Source organism: Paramisgurnus dabryanus, chromosome 7 (assembly GCF_030506205.2).
Source record: "Paramisgurnus dabryanus chromosome 7, PD_genome_1.1, whole genome shotgun sequence".
NCBI classification, from domain to species: Eukaryota; Metazoa; Chordata; class Actinopteri; order Cypriniformes; family Cobitidae; genus Paramisgurnus; species Paramisgurnus dabryanus.
Genome location: NC_133343.1, coordinates 14,962,947 through 14,981,698, shown reverse-complemented (window position 1 = coordinate 14,981,698; position 18,752 = coordinate 14,962,947). Strand labels below are relative to the sequence as shown.

Genomic DNA, 18,752 nt, shown 5'->3' with positions numbered 1-18,752 from the left:
CATTTGGGGACTGTAGGTAAAAGAAACCCCACATTTTAGACAAACAGGGGCGCTAGTGAGCCACTTAAGAGACACGCCTATATCTGTCCTTTTTGTGCACACTTAACAGCTGACAACTCTGATGTGTGTGCCAACTTTAAGGTTAATCTAAGCACACCAAGAGCCTTAAATATGCCTGAAATAAAAGTAAAGTTTGCAGCGTTGCCATGGGAACAGCGTTTGAGATATCAAAAATCGCTTCACAATTTATCATCTACAATGTCTCAGCATCATGTTGACCACTTCTGGTGTTAATCGCATGAATATCCTAGAAGGAGTATATAAAAGTTCACTGCATGCAACTGTAAGGCTTAAATATGCCTTTAAAATGAAAGTAAAGTTTGACATGTTGCCATGGGAACAGCGTTTGAGATATCAAAAATCCCTTCACAATTTATCATCTACTATGCCTCAGCATCATGTTGACCACTTTTGGTGTTAATCGCATGAATATCCTAGAAGGAGTATTTAAAGGAACATCGGCATCAACTGAAAGGCTTAAAAATGCCATTAAAATGAAAGTAAAGTTTGACGCGTTGCCATGGGAACAGCGTTTGAGATATCAAAAATCCTTTCGCAATTTATCATCTACAATGTCTTGGCATCATAATCACCACGTTTGGTGTCAATCGCATGAATATCCTAGAAGGAGTATTTTATAGAACATCGGCATCAACTGAAAGGCTTAAATATGCCTTCAAAATGAAAGTAAAAAGTTTGACACGTTGCCATGGGAACAGCGTTTGAGATATCAAAAATCCTTTCGCAATTTATCATCTACAATGTCTCAGCATTATGTTGACCACTTCTGGAGTCAATCACATTATTTCCTCAGGAGGAGTATTTAAAAGTTTACCGCATGCAGTTGTAAGGTTTAAATATGCCTTAAAAATGAAAGTAAAGTTTGACAGGTTGCCATGGGAACAGCGTTCGAGATATCAAAAATCCCTTCGCAATTTATCATCTACAATGTCTTGGCATCATGTTGACCACTATTGGTGTCAATCGCATAAACATTCTAGGAGGAGTATTTAAAAGAACATCGCATGGAACTGTCAAAAAAATCCAGCTTTGTGACTGACACACTTCCTGGCGCCTGGTGGTGGCGCTATACCCGGGAGTCACAATAGGCACATCGATGCGATCGGAATCTTCAGGCGAACAAACTACCCGCATGGCATCACAATAAGACATTTTTTACCTTAGATATTAAACACTTCCTGTTTCTCTGATTTCGCCACAACTTTGTCGCCTCGCCATAGCAGAACCGTTCGAGATATCAAAAATCCCTTCGCAATTTAGCAAGTACAATGTCTCGACATCATGATCACCACGTTTGGTGTCATTCGCATGAATCCCCTAGAAGGAGTATTTAAAAGTTCAACGCATGCATTTTTTAAACAATCCAAAATAGCCGACTTCCTGTTGGGCGGAGCTTAAATGTTAGAGGGCGAAAGTTGTTCGGGTCGATGAGATCTATATGCGTACCAACTCCCGTACATGTGGGTACATGTTTGTCCGATCTGTGCACCAATGGTTTTTTTTGCATTACAGGGGGCGCTACAGAGCCCCTTTGCCACGCCCATGTTCCAGCCTTTGCCCGTTCGCAATGACAGACGACTCTGACGTCTGTGCCAAATTTCAAGAGTTTTCGAGTATATTAAGGCACCCAAAGTGCCCAAAACTGTTAAAAAAAATAAAAATAAAAAAAAATAAAAAAATAATAATCCGAGCAAAAACAATAGGGCTTCGCACCATTCGGTGCAGGCCATTCTGGCCTGCTCCTCGGTGCTCGGGCCCTAATAAAAATAAATATAGCTGCAAGCAGCGATGGCGGGCCCTCGCACGTTTGTTTACCGCTACCCGGTGCCTCCGAGAAAACGATGCACGGTGGGCATGTGCATCAAGTGGTTATATATCAATGTACTATTTCATGTTACTACTGACCCATTAAGGTACAGTAGGTTAAAGAAACCCCATATTTTAGACAAACGGGGGCGCTAGTGAGCCACTAAAGAGACACGCCTTTGTCTGACCTATTTGTCCACTCTGAACAGCCGACAACTCTGATGTTTGTGCCGACTTTTAGGTTAATCTAAGCACGCCAAGAGTCCTAAATATGCCTAAAATAAATGTAAAGTTTGGGGCGTTGCCATGGGAACAGCGTTCGAGATATCAAAAATCCCTTCGCAATTTATCATCTACAATGTCTCGACATCATGTTGACCACTTCTGGTGTCAATCTCATGAATATTCTAGAAGGAGTATTTAAAAGAACATCGGCATCAACTTAAAGGCTTAACCCTCGTGTGGTGTTTATATTTCTGTTACTTAGACAATGTTTGTGGGTCTAGTGGACCCACTGTATTATTCGTATCTTAAACCAATGCAGTCATACAAATTTATGTAATATTGTTTACAGATGATTACTTTAGCCTTATTGCAAGTAATATAGACATAATTTATGGTTAATGTTTGTCATTTACCACTGGTAGAGGACTATTTATAGATTAAAGTGCCATTCGTTTTTGTGATAATATGAAATAAGAGAAGAAAACTCTATTCTCCCCCAGATGTTTATATAAAATAAGTATTTTTATCACTTTTTCTTCTCAAATAAGTTTTTCATCACTTTTGATGTTTAATTCTTTGAACTCAGTTTGAAATTGTACACATTTGTGTCCGTCTACACAGCACAAGCCCCATCTGAAAAGATGCGGTATCATAACACATCATCCACACTGAACACATAACCTGTTCATGTCAGCCTACACAATACATAAGAAACAGATTTTTACTGTGTAGCTGTGTTGCATATGCATTTCTTGCATTTTATAGATGTATACTGTGTCTTCCTGTCCATCTTATGTCCACACATACTGCAGTACAATGTGTTGCTTTTGGCTACAACCTAAAATGATGAAAATGCTTGGATATGAAATTTTACTTTCTCTATTTCTCACTATCTCTCACACACTCATACAAACACAAACACACACACACACACACACACACACACACACACACACACACACACACACACACACACACACACACACACACACACACACACACACACACACGTTCTGGTTTCCATGTTTTGTGGGGACATTCCATAGACGTAATGCATTTTATACCATACAAACCGTATATTCTATTCCCCTTACCTGCCCCATTCCCTAACCCCAACCATCACAAAAACTTTTCTTGTACCTTAGATTTTCAATAAACATCATCTTGTTTGATTTATAAGCTTGTTTCCTCATGGGGACATCAAAATGTCCCCACAAGGTCACAAAAACTCTGGTATTCCTGTCTTTGTGGGGACAATTGGTCCCCACAACGTGATAATTACCAGGTACACACACACACACACACACACACACACACACACACACACACACACACACACACACACACACACACACACACACACACACACACACACACCATAGGTTTTGTGGTAAACTCATGGTTTTACAAATAGTAATCAATACACCAGTTTACCATGATTACTACACTTTTACTATAATACAACCATGGTTATTTTTGTAAGGGATATAATGGTAAAATGTAGAATGGTTCCTCTTAGACCAAAGGTAAAGTGTTTGGGACAGTGGGGGCAGAAAAGTGTTCATGCTTGATATATAACATGTTGTATCCTTGCGCTGTTACAGCAAGTGCAGAAGGACAAAACTCTGACATGCATCCATCACATATGTACATAAATATATACAAACACACTCATGCACTCACAGGAGTCCCATATAAGAGAAAAAACAGAGTAAAGTTACATAGCACATTCAATTTTCACTCTCTTACTACCCCCGGGTCCAGTGGACCCGAACACCACAGATGTAATATAAATGTGTAGGGGGGTGTACAGTGTACAGTCATTTTAAAGTAGATTATTTTTATGTTCTTTATAGAAAATGAGCCAAGGCCAATGAATCTGAGGTTGAAACAACAATTAATTGCATTATTGTTCTTTTGGTAAACATTAAAAACGGGTCCCACAGACCCGAACACCACACAAGGGTTAAATAAGCCTTTAAAATGAAAGTAAAGTTTGATGCGTTGCCATGGGAACAGCGTTTGAGATATCAAAAATCCCTTCGCAACTTATCATCTACAATGTCTCGGCATCATGTTGACCACTTCTGGTGTCAATTTCATGAATATTCTAGAAAGATTATTTAAAAGAACATTGGCGTCAACTGAAAGGCTTAAATATGCCTTTAAAATGAAAGTAAAGTTTGACGCGTTGCCATGGGAACAGCGTTCGAGATATCAAAAATCCCTTCCCAATTTATCATCTACAATGTCTTGGCATCATGTTGACCACTTCTGGTGTCAATCTCATGAAAATCCTAGAAGGAGTATTTAAAAGTTTCCTGCATGCAACAGAAAGGCTTAAATAAGCCTTTAAAATGAAAGTAAAGTTTGACGCGTTGCCATGGGAACAGCGTTCGAGATATCAAAAATCCCTTCGCATTTTATCATCTACAATGTCTCGGCATCATGTTGACCACTTCTGGTGTCAATCTCATGAAAATCCTAGAAGGAGTATTTAAAAGTTTCCTGCATGCAACAGAAAGGCTTAAATATGCCTTTAAAATGAAAGTAAAGTTTGACGCGTTGCCATGGGAACAGCGTTTGAGATATCAAAAATCCCTTCGCAATTTATCATCTACAATCTCTCGGCTTCATGTTCACCACTTTTGGTGTCAATTGCATGATTTTTCTAGAAGGAGTATTTAAAAGAACATAGCATGGAATTTTTTAAAAAAATCCAGCTTTGTGACTGACACACTTCCTGGCGCCTGGTGGTGGCGCTATACCCGGGAGTCACAATAGGCACATCGATGCGATCGGAATCTTCAGACGAACAAACACCCTGCATGGCATCACAATAAGATATTTTTTGCCTTAGAAATTAGACACTTCCTGCTTCTCTAAATTCGCCATACATTCGTCGCCTCGCCATGGCAGAACCGTTCGAGATATCAAAAATCCCTTCGCAATTTAGCAAGTACAATGTCTCGACATCATGATCACCACGTTTGGTGTCAATCCCATGAATCCACTAGGAGGAGTATTTAAAAGTTCAACGAATGCATTTTTTAAACAATCCAAAATAGCCGACTTCCTGTTGGGCGGAGCTTAAATGTTAGAGGGCGAAAGTTGTTCGGGTCGATGAGATCTATATGCGTACCAACTCTCGTACATGTGCGTAAATTTTTGCCCGATCTGTGCATCAATGTTTTTTTTTGCATTACAGGGGGCGCTATAGAGCCCCCGTGCCACGCCCGTGTTCCAGCCTTTGGATTTCTGCGATGACGGACGACTCTGACATCTGTGCCAATTTTCAAGAGTTTTCGAGTATGTTAAGGCCCCCAAAAAGTCCAAAAGTGAAAATAAAAATAAAAAAATAAAAAATATAGCTGCAAGCAGCGATGGCGGGCCCTCGCACGTTTTTTTACCGCTACACGGTGCCTCCGAGAAAACGATGCACGGTGGGCAAGGGCATCAAGTGGGTAAATATCAGTGGACTATTTCATGTTGCTACTGACCCATTTAGGTACAGTAGGTAAAAGAAACACCATATTTTAGACAAACAGGGGGACTAGTCACTGACTAAATAGACACGCTTTTATCTGACCTTTTTGTCAACACTTAACAGCCGAAAACTCTGATGTGTGTGCCAACTTTAAAGTTCAACTAAGCACGCCAAGAGCCTTAAACATGCCTGAAATTAAAGTAAAGTTTGACACGTTGCCATGGGAACAGCGTTCGAGATGTCAAAAATTCCTTCGCAATTTATCATCTACAATGTCTCGGCATTATTTTGACCACTTTTGGTGTCAATCGCATGAATCCCATACGAGGAGTATTTAAAGGTTCACAGCATGTAACTGTCAGCCTTAAATATGCTGGAAAATGAAAGCAAAGTTTGACGCATTGCCATGGGAACAACGTTCGAGATATCAAAAATCCCTTTGCAATTTATCATCTACAATGTCTCGGCATCATGTTGACCACTTCTGGTGTCAATCGCATAAATATTCTAGAAGGAGTATTTAAAAGAACATCAGCGTCAACTGAAAGGCTTCAATATGCCTTTAAAATGAAAGTAAAGTTTGACGCGTTGCCATGGGAACAGCGTTCGAGATATCAAAAATCCCTTCGCAATTTATCATCTAAAATGTCTCGGCATCATGTAGACCACTTCTGGTGTCAATTGCATGCATATTCTAGAAGGAATATTTTAAAGAACATCGGCGTCAACTGAAAGGCTTCAATATGCCTTTAAAATGAAAGTAAAGTTTGACGCGTTGCCATGGGAACAACGTTCGAGATATCAAAAATCCCTTTGCAATTTATCATCTACAATGTCTCGGCATCATGTTGACCACTTCTGGAGTCAATCACATTATTTACTCAGGAGGAGTATTTAAAAGTTTACCGCATGCAGCTGTAAGGTTTAAATATGCCTTAAAAATGAAAGTAAAATTTTGACAGGTTGCCATGGGAACAGCGTTTGAGATATCAAAAATCCCTTCACAATTTATCATCTACAATGCCTTGGCATCATGTTGACCACTTCTCGTGTCAATCGCATGAAAATCCTAGGAGGAGTATTTAAAAGAACATCGCATGATACTGTCAAAAAAATCCACCTTTATGACTGACACACTTCCTGGCGCCTGGTGGTGGCGCTATACCCGGGAGTCACAATAGGCACATCGATGCGATCGGAATCTTCAGACGAACAAACCCCCCGCATGGCATCACAATAAGACATTTTTTACCTTAGATATTAAACACTTCCTGTTTCTCTGATTTCACCACAACTTTGTCGCCTCGCCATGGCAGAACCGTTCGAGATATCAAAAATCCCTTTGCAATTTAGCAAGTACAATGTCTCGACATCATGATCACCACATTTGGTGTCATTCGCACGAATCCCCTAGGAGGAGTATTTAAAAGTTCAATGCATGCATTTTTTAAACAGTCCAAAATAGCCGACTTCCTGTTGGGCGGAGCTTAAATGTTAGAGGGCGAAAGTTGTTCGGGTCGATGAGATCTATAAGCGTACCAATTCTCGTACATGTGCGTACATTTTTGCCCGATCTGTGCATCAATGTTTTTTTTTGCATTACAGGGGGCGCTACAGAGCCCCCGTGCCACGCCCGTGTTCCAGCCTTTGGATTTCTGCGATGACGGACGACTCTGACGTCTGTGCCAAATTTCAAGAGTTTTCGAGTATGTTAAGGCCCCCAAAAAGTCCAAAAGTGTTAAAAAAAAATAAAAAAAAAAAAAAAATAATAATAATCCGAGCAAAAACAATAGGGCTTCGCACCTACGGTGCAGGCCATTCTGGCCTGCTCCTTGGTGCTCGGGCCCTAATAAATTCTAACAAAACCAATAGGGCTTCGCACCTTTCGGTGCAGGCCATTCTGGCCTGCTCCTCGGTGCTCGAGCCCTAATAATCCGAGCAAAAACAATAGGGCTTCGCACCTCCTCTGTGCTCGGGCCCTAATAATAAATTCTAACAAAACCAATAGGGCTTCGCACCTTTCGGTGCAGGCCATTCTGGCCTGCTCCTCGGTGCTCGGGCCCTAAATAGCTGCAAGCAGCAATGGCGGGCCCTCGTACGTTTTTTTTACCGCTACACGGTGCGTCCGAGAAAACGATGCACGGTGGGCAAGGGCATCAAGTGGGTAAATATCAGTGGGCTATTTAATGTTGTTACTGACCCATTTGGGGACTGTAGGTTAAAGAAACTTCACATTTTAGACAAACGGGGGCACTAGTGAGCCACTTAAGAGACACGCCTATGTCTGACCTTTTTGTGAATACTTAACAGCCAACAACTCTGATGTGTGTGCCAACTTTTAGGTTAATCTAACCACGTCAAGAGCCTTAAATATGCCAGAAATAAAAGTAAAGTTTGCGGCATTGCCATGGGAACAGCGTTCAAGATATCAAAAATCCCTTGGAAATTTATCATCTACAATGTCTCGGCATCATGTTGACAACTTCTGGAGTCAACCGCATGAATATCCTAGAAGGAGTATTTAAAAGAACATCGGCGTCAACTGAACGGCTTAAATAAGCCTTTAAAATAAAAGTAAAGTTTCAGGCGTTGCCATGGGAACAGCGTTTGAGATATCAAAAATCCCTTCACAATTTATCATCAACAATGTCTCGGCATCATCTAGACCACTTCTGGTGTTAATCGCATGAATATCCTAGAAGGAGTATTTAAAAGAACATCGGCGTCAACTGAAAGGCTTAAATATGCCTTTAAAATAAAAGTAAAGTTTGAGGCGTTGCCATGGGAACAGCATTCGAGATATCAAAAATCCCTTTGCAATTTATCATATACAATGTATCAGCATCATGTTGACCACTTTTGGTTCCAATCGCATGAATATCCTAGAAGGAGTATTCAAAAGAACATCGGTTGGAACTGTCAAAAAAATCCACCTTTGTGACTGACACACTTCCTGGCGCCTGGTGGTGGCGCTATACCCGAGACTCACAATAGGAAAATTGATGCGATTGGAATCTTCAGACGAACAAACACCCCACATGGCATCATAATAAGATATTTTTTGCCTTAGATATTAGACACTTCCTGTTTCTCTGATTTCGGCACAACTTTGTTGCCTCGCCACAGCAGCACCGTTCGAGATATCAAAAATCCCTTCGCAATTTTGCAAGTACAATGTCTCGACATCATGTTCACCACGATTGGTGTCAATCACATGAAACCCCTAGGAGGAGTATTTAAAAGATCACCGCATGCATTTTTGAAACAATCCAAAATAGTCGACTTCCTGTTGGGTGGAGCTAAAATGTTTGAGTGCGAAAGTTGTTCGGGTCGATGAGATCTATAAGGGTACCAACTCTCGTACATGTGCGTACATGTTTGCTCGATCTGTGCCCCAATGTTTGTTTTTGCATTACGGGGGGCGCTACAGAGCTCCCTTGCCACGCCCATATTCCAGCCTTTGCATGTGCCTAGTGGCTCGTGACTTTGACATCTGTGCCAAATTTCCGTTCTTTTCGAGCATGTTAAGGCACCCAAAGTGCATGCCAAGGGCTTAAATATGCCTGAAAATAAAAGTAAAGTTTGAGGCGTTGCCATGGGAAAAGCATTCGAGATGTCAAAAATCCCTTCGCAATTTATCATCTACAATGTCTCAGCATCATGTTGATCACTTTTGGTGTCAATCGCATGAAAATCCTAGGAGGAGTATTTAAAAGTTCACCACATGCAACTGTCAAAAAATCCACCTTTTGTGACTGCCACATTTCCTGGTGCCTGTTGGTGGCGCTATACCCGAGACTCACAATAGGCACATTGTTGCGATCGGAATCCTTGGCCGAACATACACACTACGTGTCATCCCTATAAGACATTTTTTGCTTTAGATATTAGACACTTCCTGTTTCTCTGAATTCGTCATAAATTTGTCGCCTTGCCAGTGCAACACCGTTCGAGATATCAAAAATCCCTTCGCAATTTAGCAAGTCCAATGTCTCAGCATCATGTTCACCACGTTTGGTGTCAATCGTATGAATTCCCTAGGAGAAGTATTTAAAAGTTCATGACTGACACACTTCCTGGCGCCTGGTGGTGGCGCTATACCTAAGACTCACAATAGGCACATCGATGCGATCGGAATCTTCAGACGAACAAACCCCCCGCTTGGCATCACAATAATACATTTTTTGCCTTAGATATTAGACACTTCCTGTTTCTCTGATTTCGCCACAACTTTGTCGCTTCGCCATGGCAGAACCGTTCGAGATATCAAAAATCCCTTCGCAATTTAACAAGTACAATGTCTCGGCATCATGATCACCACGTTTGGTGTCGTTCGCATGAATCCCCTAGGAGGAGTATTTAAAAGTTCACCGCATGCATTTTTGAAACAATTCAAAATAGCCGACTTCCTGTTGGGCGGAGCTTAAATGTTAAGGGCGAAAGTTGTTCGGTTCGATGAGATCTATAAGCGTACCAATTCTCGTACATGTGCGTACATTTTTGCGCGATCTGTGCATCAATGTTTTTTTTTGCATTACAGGGGGCGCTACAGAGCCCCTGTGCCACACCCATTGTCCAGCCTTTGGATTTCTCTGACGTCTGTGCCAAATTTCAAGAGTTTTCGAGTATGTTAACTTAAGGCACCCAAAAAGTTCAAAAGTCTTAAAAATAAAATAAAATAATAAATATAGCTGCAAGCAGCGATGGCGGGCCCTCGCACGTTTTTTTACCGCTACACGGTGCGTCCAAGAAAACGATGCACGGTGGGCACGGGCATCTAGTGGGTAAATATCAGTGGGCTATTTAAGGTTGTTACTGAGCCATTTGGGGACTGTAGCTAAAAGAAACCCCACATTTTAGACAAGCGGGGGCACTAGTGAGCCACTTAAGAGACACGCCTATATCTGACCTTTCAGTGCACACTTAACAGCCGACAAATCTGATCTGTGTGCCAAATTGGAAGTCAATCTAAGCACACCAAGAGCCTTTAATATGCCTGAAATAAAAGAAAAGTTTGACGCGTTGCTATAGGAACAGCGTTTGAGATGTCCAAAATTCCTTCGCAATTTATCATCTACAATGTCTCGGCATCATGTACACCACTTCTGGAGTCAATCGCATGAATATTCTAGAAGGAGTATTTAAAAGAACATCGGCGTCAACTGAAAGGCTTAAATATGCCTTTAAAATGAAAGTAAAGTTTGACGCGTTGCCATGGGAACAGCGTCTGAGATATCAAAAATCCCTTCGCAATTTATCATCTACAATATCTCGGCATCATGTTGACCACTTCTGGGGTGAATCACATTATTTCCCTAGAAGTAGTATATAAAAGAACATCGCATGCAACTGTCAGGTTTAAATAAGCCTTTAAAATGAAAGTAAAATTTGACGCGTTGCCATAGAAACAACGTTCGAGATATCAAAAATCCCTTCGCAATTTATCATCTACAATGTCTTGGCATCATGTTGACCACTTTTGGTGTCAATCGCATGAAAATCCTAGAAGGAGTATTTAAAAGAACATTGCATGGAACTGTAAGGCTTAAATATGCCTTTAAAATGAAAGTAAAGTTTGACAGGTTGCCATGGGAACAGCGTTCGAGATATCAAAAATCCCTTCGCAATTTATCATCTACAATGTCTCGGCATCATGTTGACCACTTCTTGTGTCAATCGCATGAAAATCCTAGAAGGAGTATTTAAAAGAACATCGCATGGAACTGTCAAAAAAATCCAGCTTTGTGACTGACACACTTCCTGGCGCCTGGTGGTGGCGCTATACCCGGGAGTCACAATGGACACATCGATGCGATCGGAATCTTCAGACGAACAAACACCCTGCATGGCATCACAATAAGATATTTTTTGCCTTAGATATTAGACACTTCCTGTTTCTCTGAATTCGCCATAAATTCGTCGCCTCGCCATGGCAGAACCGTTCGAGATATCAAAAATCCCTTCGCAATTTAGCAAGTACAATGTCTCAGCATCATGTTTACCACGTTTGGTGTCAATCGCATGCATCCTCTAGGAGGAGTATTTAAAAGTTCAATGCATGCATTTTTTAAACAATCCAAAATAGCCGACTTCCTGTTGGGCGGAGCTTAAATGTTAGAGGGTGAAAGTTGTTCGGGTCGATGAGATCTATATGCGTACCAAGTCTCATACATGTGCGTAAATTTTTGCCCGATCTGTGCCCCAATGTTTGTTTTTGCATTACAGGGGGCGCTACAGAGCTCCCTTACCACGGCCGAATTCCAGCCTTTGCCGGGTCCTAATGGCCGACGACTCTGACATCTCTGCCAATTTTCAAGAGTTTTTGAGTATGTTAAGGCCCCCAAATTGCCCTGAAACGTAAAAAAAAAAAAAAAAAAAAAAAAAAAAATAATAAATCCGAGCAAAAACAATAGGGCTTCGCACCTTTCGGTGCAGGCCATTCTGGCCTGCTCCTCGGTGCTCGAGCCCTAATAATAAATTCGAGCAAAACCAATAGGGCTTCGCACCTTTCGGTGCAGGCCATTCTGGCCTGCTCCTCGGTGCTCGGGCCCTAATAATAAAAATAATATTCCGAGCAAAACAATAGGGCTTCGCACCTTTCGGTGCAGGCCATTCTGGCCTGCTCCTCGGTGCTCGGGCCCTAATAATAAAAATAATATTCAGAGCAAAAACAATAGGGCTTTGCACCTTTCGGTGCAGGCCATTCTGGCCTGCTCCTCGGTGCTCGGGCCCTAATTAAAGCTGCAAGCAGCGATGGAAGGGCCCTCGCACGCATGTGCACCGCCACCCTATGGCCTTAGTAAAGCATTGAACCAGGGGGATTTAAATTTAAGTGGGTAAATATAGGTGGATATTTAAAGGGCACAAGACACAGTCGATTTTTCATGTTTTATACTGTTGTCTGAGGTGTACTTACGACGGTCGCGTGGTTTTTACATCCCAAAACATCAAAAGCATTAAGTACTAGGCTATTTCGTAGCATGGCGCAGAGACTGTCTGGAGAAACGACTCGTTTTGATGGGCGGGCCGCATTGAAACTTGGAAGTAAACACCCACTGCTATGATTGGCTATTGAGAAGGAGATTGGCAGGGCAAGGTGGAGGGTGGGGGTGTGGTCTTGACCAACGTGCGGCCACTGCACCATGCGCTAATGTTTATAGTGGAAGTATTGCAATGGCTCGTGCAGTCGTTAATGCTTTCCAGTTTGACCCAGAATCTGATCCGGAGGGGGAAGCACCTGAAGAGATTGCATCTCAGCGATTACAACACCACTTCTCAGATTGGTTGGTATAAAATAAAGTGTCTAGATACAGTACATTAGTTTGTTTGTTTGTATGCTGTTACAATTATTATCACGTAGCTAATGCTCGCCTACATTTTTTTCTTTTCATATTGCTGAAATTTGCTAGCGTTCTAAAGCTGTATTAGCATCTATATCAGTCATATTAGTAATATTTGTATTTATGAGAAGACTACTTTGGTCATGTGCCTGTAATTCGAATATGTATATCAGTAATATTTCTATTTTAGAGAAGACTGCACTGTGGCTCATTTTGTAATTATACCGTGTACTGTATATTGCAGTAATGTTACACATAACCCATGCTTATCATGGAAATGTTTCATATATATGTATATATATATATATGTGTATATATGTGTGTGTGAATATATATGTGTGTATATATATGTGTGTGTATATATATATATATATATATATATATATATATATATATATATATATATATGTGTGTATATATGTGTGTGTGAATATATATGTGTGTATATATATGTGTGTATAAAAGAAGGCGTACGCCACTCTCTACGCAATAGTTGTTATTTATAAAAAGCAAACTTGACGGGAGAATGTACTGTCCGTCACGCAAGCTCTGACCCAGGCGTACGCACAAAAACGGGTGAAATGAGAAATGGCGACACAGTCGGCAGATGGAAGAAACACGTGAAAGTGACAACAGTGCCTCTCATAAATAACATGAAGACTTCACAAAGCAAAAGTCTTACAATTAACAGCCTTACACGAACACCCGTTTGATCGATCAGCAGTGAAACCAAAAAATAAAGAAATCGAAAATTACAACAGAAATTCAAATGCACACATATATATTTGCTAAAAGAAAAGTGAAATATGTTCTGCAATAATATTGGCATGTTGTGCAATTCATCCTCATAAAGAATATAGTTCACAGAACGAAATAATGTACAAAACTGATATTCTGGCGGAGCAGATATAGATGCAATTACATAGACAGATAGATAGATAATTAAGGAGATATATAGATAGATAGATAAATAAATAGATAGATGTATTAATTGTCCACTGGGGAAAGTTGTTTTCATAGTAAACCATATCTTCATAATCTATGGAATTATGGTATTCATGCATATGCCTTTACTGTGTTTTATTTTTTGATAAAACAATGCATGGCGTATGTCTAAACCATTCAGAAAGCAACAAGAAATTACATTTGCGCTAAACAATGTCCCCTTTCCCCAACCCGTGGCAGACACACTCTGGCGATGGAGTGCTAGACGTTTTTGTGCCTCGACTTTGATGTCCGACCATTTCTTTATTTCGGCCACGGTCCGAGGTTGTGAGGCTACAGCATTTACGGAGTCTGCCACCGTTTGCCACTCAAGTGCCTTTTTTGGCATTAGTAATGCCCACACTGTGCCCTCCAAACAACATTTTTCTCCTCTTTTCCACCTCGCCAACGATAACTTCTACTTCACATTGAGTGAAGTTACGTTTTTTTTATTTCCTCTCTGTGTTTGCCATGATTTCGCAATCAATGCATATTAAATTGTGGGCGTTTCACGGACTATTTATGGACAACTATGGGCGTGTCATGAAGCCGCAAAAGCTGCGCTACATTTAGAATTGATTGTGAGGGAAAAATGCGTAGGATGTGCGTGCGCACGGTTTTATAAATCCGATTATTTCTGTGCGTACGCTCGTCCTATGTTTTATCCGTACGCCACTTCTGACGCAAATCCTACGCAAAGTTTTATAAATGAGGCCCCAGGTCTTTTGAGTGGTCTCTTTATAGGTGTTGATGACAGGCACAAAGGGTCTGCATTTGAAGACCCCACACCAAAATCTCTGCAGGAGACACTTGCCTGGATGCCTACGACAAAAAATTAATAAGGAAAGTTCAATGAAACAACACACAATGAAAGCATTGACAAATGCAAGAATTCTTACTGAGTATATGAAAAGTAAATGTACTGACAGTGGCAAGTAAATACATACCTTCACTTCTAAGGTGGGGCTGCAGAGTCTTCAAAGACAGCTGTGTGCCAACAGTTAGTGTTTCCAGGTGGTCTGTTTGGCAGGCAACATCCCTTGAGAAAGGCAGGTTAATGGAAGCTGTTGATGTGCTGGCCTGTGTACAGACAACAAGGTAAACTTATAACTTTGTATATTGTAGAGGTAATTTAAAACCTCAGTAATTTAAAAACATGCCATGGCCAGATAACACCAACAGCAGAACAGTTAAAAAGTGCTGTTCCAGTGCATTTTCACAGGTAGAAGGTTGTAAAAACACGGGTTACAGGCTGCCTGGAACGCATAGAGTTGTGAGTCGTGTTTTTGAAGCCGTAATTCAAGGGCTCAAAAACCTGCCTGGAATGCAGCATAACACCCCGTTCAAGTTGTGTTTCTCCAAAACCGGACTATAGTAACTTATTGCAACCCTGATTTACACACATACTTGATGCTATCAATCTTTACATTAGCGCCAGTAACCGGGCTGCTAGCTGCAGAACTAGCTAATGTTACAGCCATGCATAACGTTGCGAAGTAAAAACATGACTTACCTCTCCGAAGTTCGTAGCTGGCCACAAAGAGTTGGTACTGCATCAGGCTTTAACCTCAGACGATGAGCAAGGCCAGCTTTGTATTGTCCCAAGTTGATAAAACAGTCGTCGGTGAAATGTTTTTCACACACGAGGACAACTTTAGGGATTTTTCGCGTCGTATTTACAGGCAAAATAAAATTAACCCACTGACTCCGCAAATCCTCAATTAATGGAACAGAGAAAAGATGTTTGTGTTCTGGTGAACATCCAAACACTGAGCAAATGTTATGCTTTCCTCGTTTGCTAGTCATGATGTCTCTCGACGAAAACAACGGCGCTCCGCGTACTCAATAAACTCAAAAAATGACTAGAAATTCTAGTGGGCGGGCCCATATGCTCCAGGCGGGCAAACCAGAGGAAGGCGGGGGAACCTCGCTCGTTGTGAGGACATAACGAGGCACATTCCTAAACGGCTCATCTGAGCTGACTTTTTTCAAAGGCAGATCAGAACTCCCAGGGGTCTGTTTACACCTACCACCATTTTAAACCAATTGGGGAACATAAACAGGCTGGGGTAACTTATATTAATGTTAAAAAACCTCCTAAAGTGAATTTTCATGCCATGTGCCCTTTGAAGGAACTTTGATGTGCCACACCTCTTGTGTGCAGCAGGTGGCGCTTTGACTGTAACTGATTGTTGTTATATTGATGTGTTCAGGCCAGGACCCTTATCAAAAGTGTGAAGAATAGGGCAGATCGGACAATGTATGTCTGAATTGCAATAGATTCCTGTTTCTTGGCGAAACATCACTCTTTGCGAGGCCGCCACGGACACGCCCTTCAACGAAAAGTCAAGATCTTCGCAATTTCTCATCGCAAAGGGCTTCAGATCAGTCTCACCTGATATGATAATGATTTGATTAAATCTCTGAGAACAGTAAATCACAGCATAAAACAAGGCATTTCCTGCTACCTCTAGGTGGCGCTAGGACTGAAGCTGAATATTGGCATTGAAATGTGTTCAGGCCAAGACTCTTATCAAACATGTGAAGTGTGGGGCAGATTGGACATTGTATGCCTTAGTTATAGCAACTTCCTGTTTCATGGCGAAAATGCTGAACTTTGTCAGGCCGCCACGGACACACCCTCCAACGAAAAGTCAAAAGCTCCACAATTTAACATTACAAAGGCCTTTAGATGAGACTGACCAAATATGATGACAATCTGACAAAATCTCTATGAGGAGTTTGTTAAAGTACGAAGCCTGGAAATGACAAAATTTGCACAGAAATCACAGAAAAAATTCTTCCTGTGGGGTTTAGAGCTTCACGCCAAGAGACTTTTTTGTAGGTCTTGGGGTGATAGATGACCCTACCAAATTTCATATCTGTAGGTTTTTCGTAGCGACGGGGCTGTTCTCTTGAAATTTTGCAGGTGGCGCTATCGAGCCATTTCTACACGCCCACTTCTGGCGCCTATGCCACATGTAAATTTTTGCCACTTCTGACGTGTGTGCAACGTTTTATGACGATTTGAGCTGGTTTAGCCTGTCAAAATGCGATTCATTTAGTGATACTTTGCGAGGCCACCACGGACACGCCCTTTAATGAAAAGTCAAGGTCGTTGCTTTTTATCATCACACAAGGTCTTGAGATTACACTGGTGAAATATGATGTTGATATGGTTAAATATCTAAGAGCAGTAAGTCACAGCGTAAACATGGTATTTCTTGCTGCCTCTAGGTGGCGCTATGAGTGTTACTGAATTATGCCATGTTGATGTGTTCAGGCCAGGACCCTTATCAAATGTGTGAAGTCTGGAGCAGATCAAACAATGTATGCTTGAATTACAACAGCTTCCTGTTTCATGGTGAAACATCACACTTTGCCAGGATGCCACGGACACGCCCTTCAACGAAAAGTCAAGATCTTCGCAATTTATCATCTGTCTGACCAAATATGATGATGATTTGATTAAATCTCTGAGAACAGTAAATCACAGCGTAAAACAAGGCATTTCCTGCTACCTCTAGGTGGCGCTAGGACTGAAGCTGAATATTGGCATTGAAATGTGTTCAGGCCAAGACTCTTATCAAACATGTGAAGTGTGGGGCAGATTGGACATTGTATGCCTGAGTTATAACAACTTCCTGTTTCATGGCGAAAATGCTGAACTTTGTCAAGCCGCCACGGACACACCCTCCAACGAAAAGTCAAAAGCTCCGCAATTTAACATCACAAAGGCCTTTAGATGAGATTGACCAAATATGATGACAATCTGACAAAATCTCTATGAGGAGTTTGTTAAAGTACGAAGCCTGGAAATGACAAAATTTGCACAGAAATCACAGAAAAAATTCTTCCTGTGGGGTTTAGAGCTTCACGCCAAGAGACTTTTTTGTAGGTCTTGGGGTGATAGATGACCCTACCAAATTTCATATCTGTAGGTTTTTCGTAGCGACGGGGCTGTTCTCTTGAAATTTTGCAGGTGGCGCTATCGAGCCATTTCTACACGCCCACTTCTGGCGCCTATGCCACATGTAAATTTTTGCCACTTCTGACGTGTGTGCAACGTTTTATGACGATTTGAGCTGGTTTAGCCTGTCAAAATGCGATTCATTTAGTGATACTTTGCGAGGCCACCACGGACACGCCCTTTAATGAAAAGTCAAGGTCGTTGCTTTTTATCATCACACAAGGTCTTGAGATTACACTGGTGAAATATGATGTTGATATGGTTAAATATCTAAGAGCAGTAAGTCACAGCGTAAACATGGTATTTCTTGCTGCCTCTAGGTGGCGCTATGAGTGTTACTGAATTATGCCATGTTGATGTGTTCAGGCCAGGACCCTTATCAAATGTGTGAAGTCTGGAGCAGATCAAACAATGTATGCTTGAATTACAACAGCTTCCTGTTTCATGGTGAAACATCACACTTTGCCAGGATGCCACGGACACGCCCTTCAACGAAAAGTCAAGATCTTCGCAATTTATCATCTGTCTGACCAAATATGATGATGATTTGATTAAATCTCTGAGAACAGTAAATCACAGCGTAAAACAAGGCATTTCCTGCTACCTCTAGGTGGCGCTAGGACTGAAGCTGAATATTGGCATTGAAATGTGTTCAGGCCAAGACTCTTATCAAACATGTGAAGTGTGGGGCAGATTGGACATTGTATGCCTGAGTTATAACAACTTCCTGTTTCATGGCGAAAATGCTGAACTTTGTCAAGCCGCCACAGACACACCCTCCAACGAAAAGTCAAAAGCTCCGCAATTTAACATCACAAAGGCCTTTAGATGAGATTGACCAAATATGATGACGATCTGC

General features: G+C 41.3%; 1 long non-coding RNA gene across 1 annotated transcript; it reads right to left on the bottom strand.

Annotated features, from left to right (window-relative positions):
* Window positions 1-14,639: 14,639 nt before the first annotated feature.
* On the bottom strand, window positions 14,640-15,760 carry LOC141282407 (uncharacterized). The gene is made up of 3 exons (XR_012337032.1): window positions 15,437-15,760; window positions 14,871-15,003; window positions 14,640-14,745 (listed from the first exon to the last, which is right to left on the bottom strand). It is a non-coding gene; the product is annotated as an uncharacterized lncRNA (long non-coding RNA).
* Window positions 15,761-18,752: the final 2,992 nt, after the last annotated feature.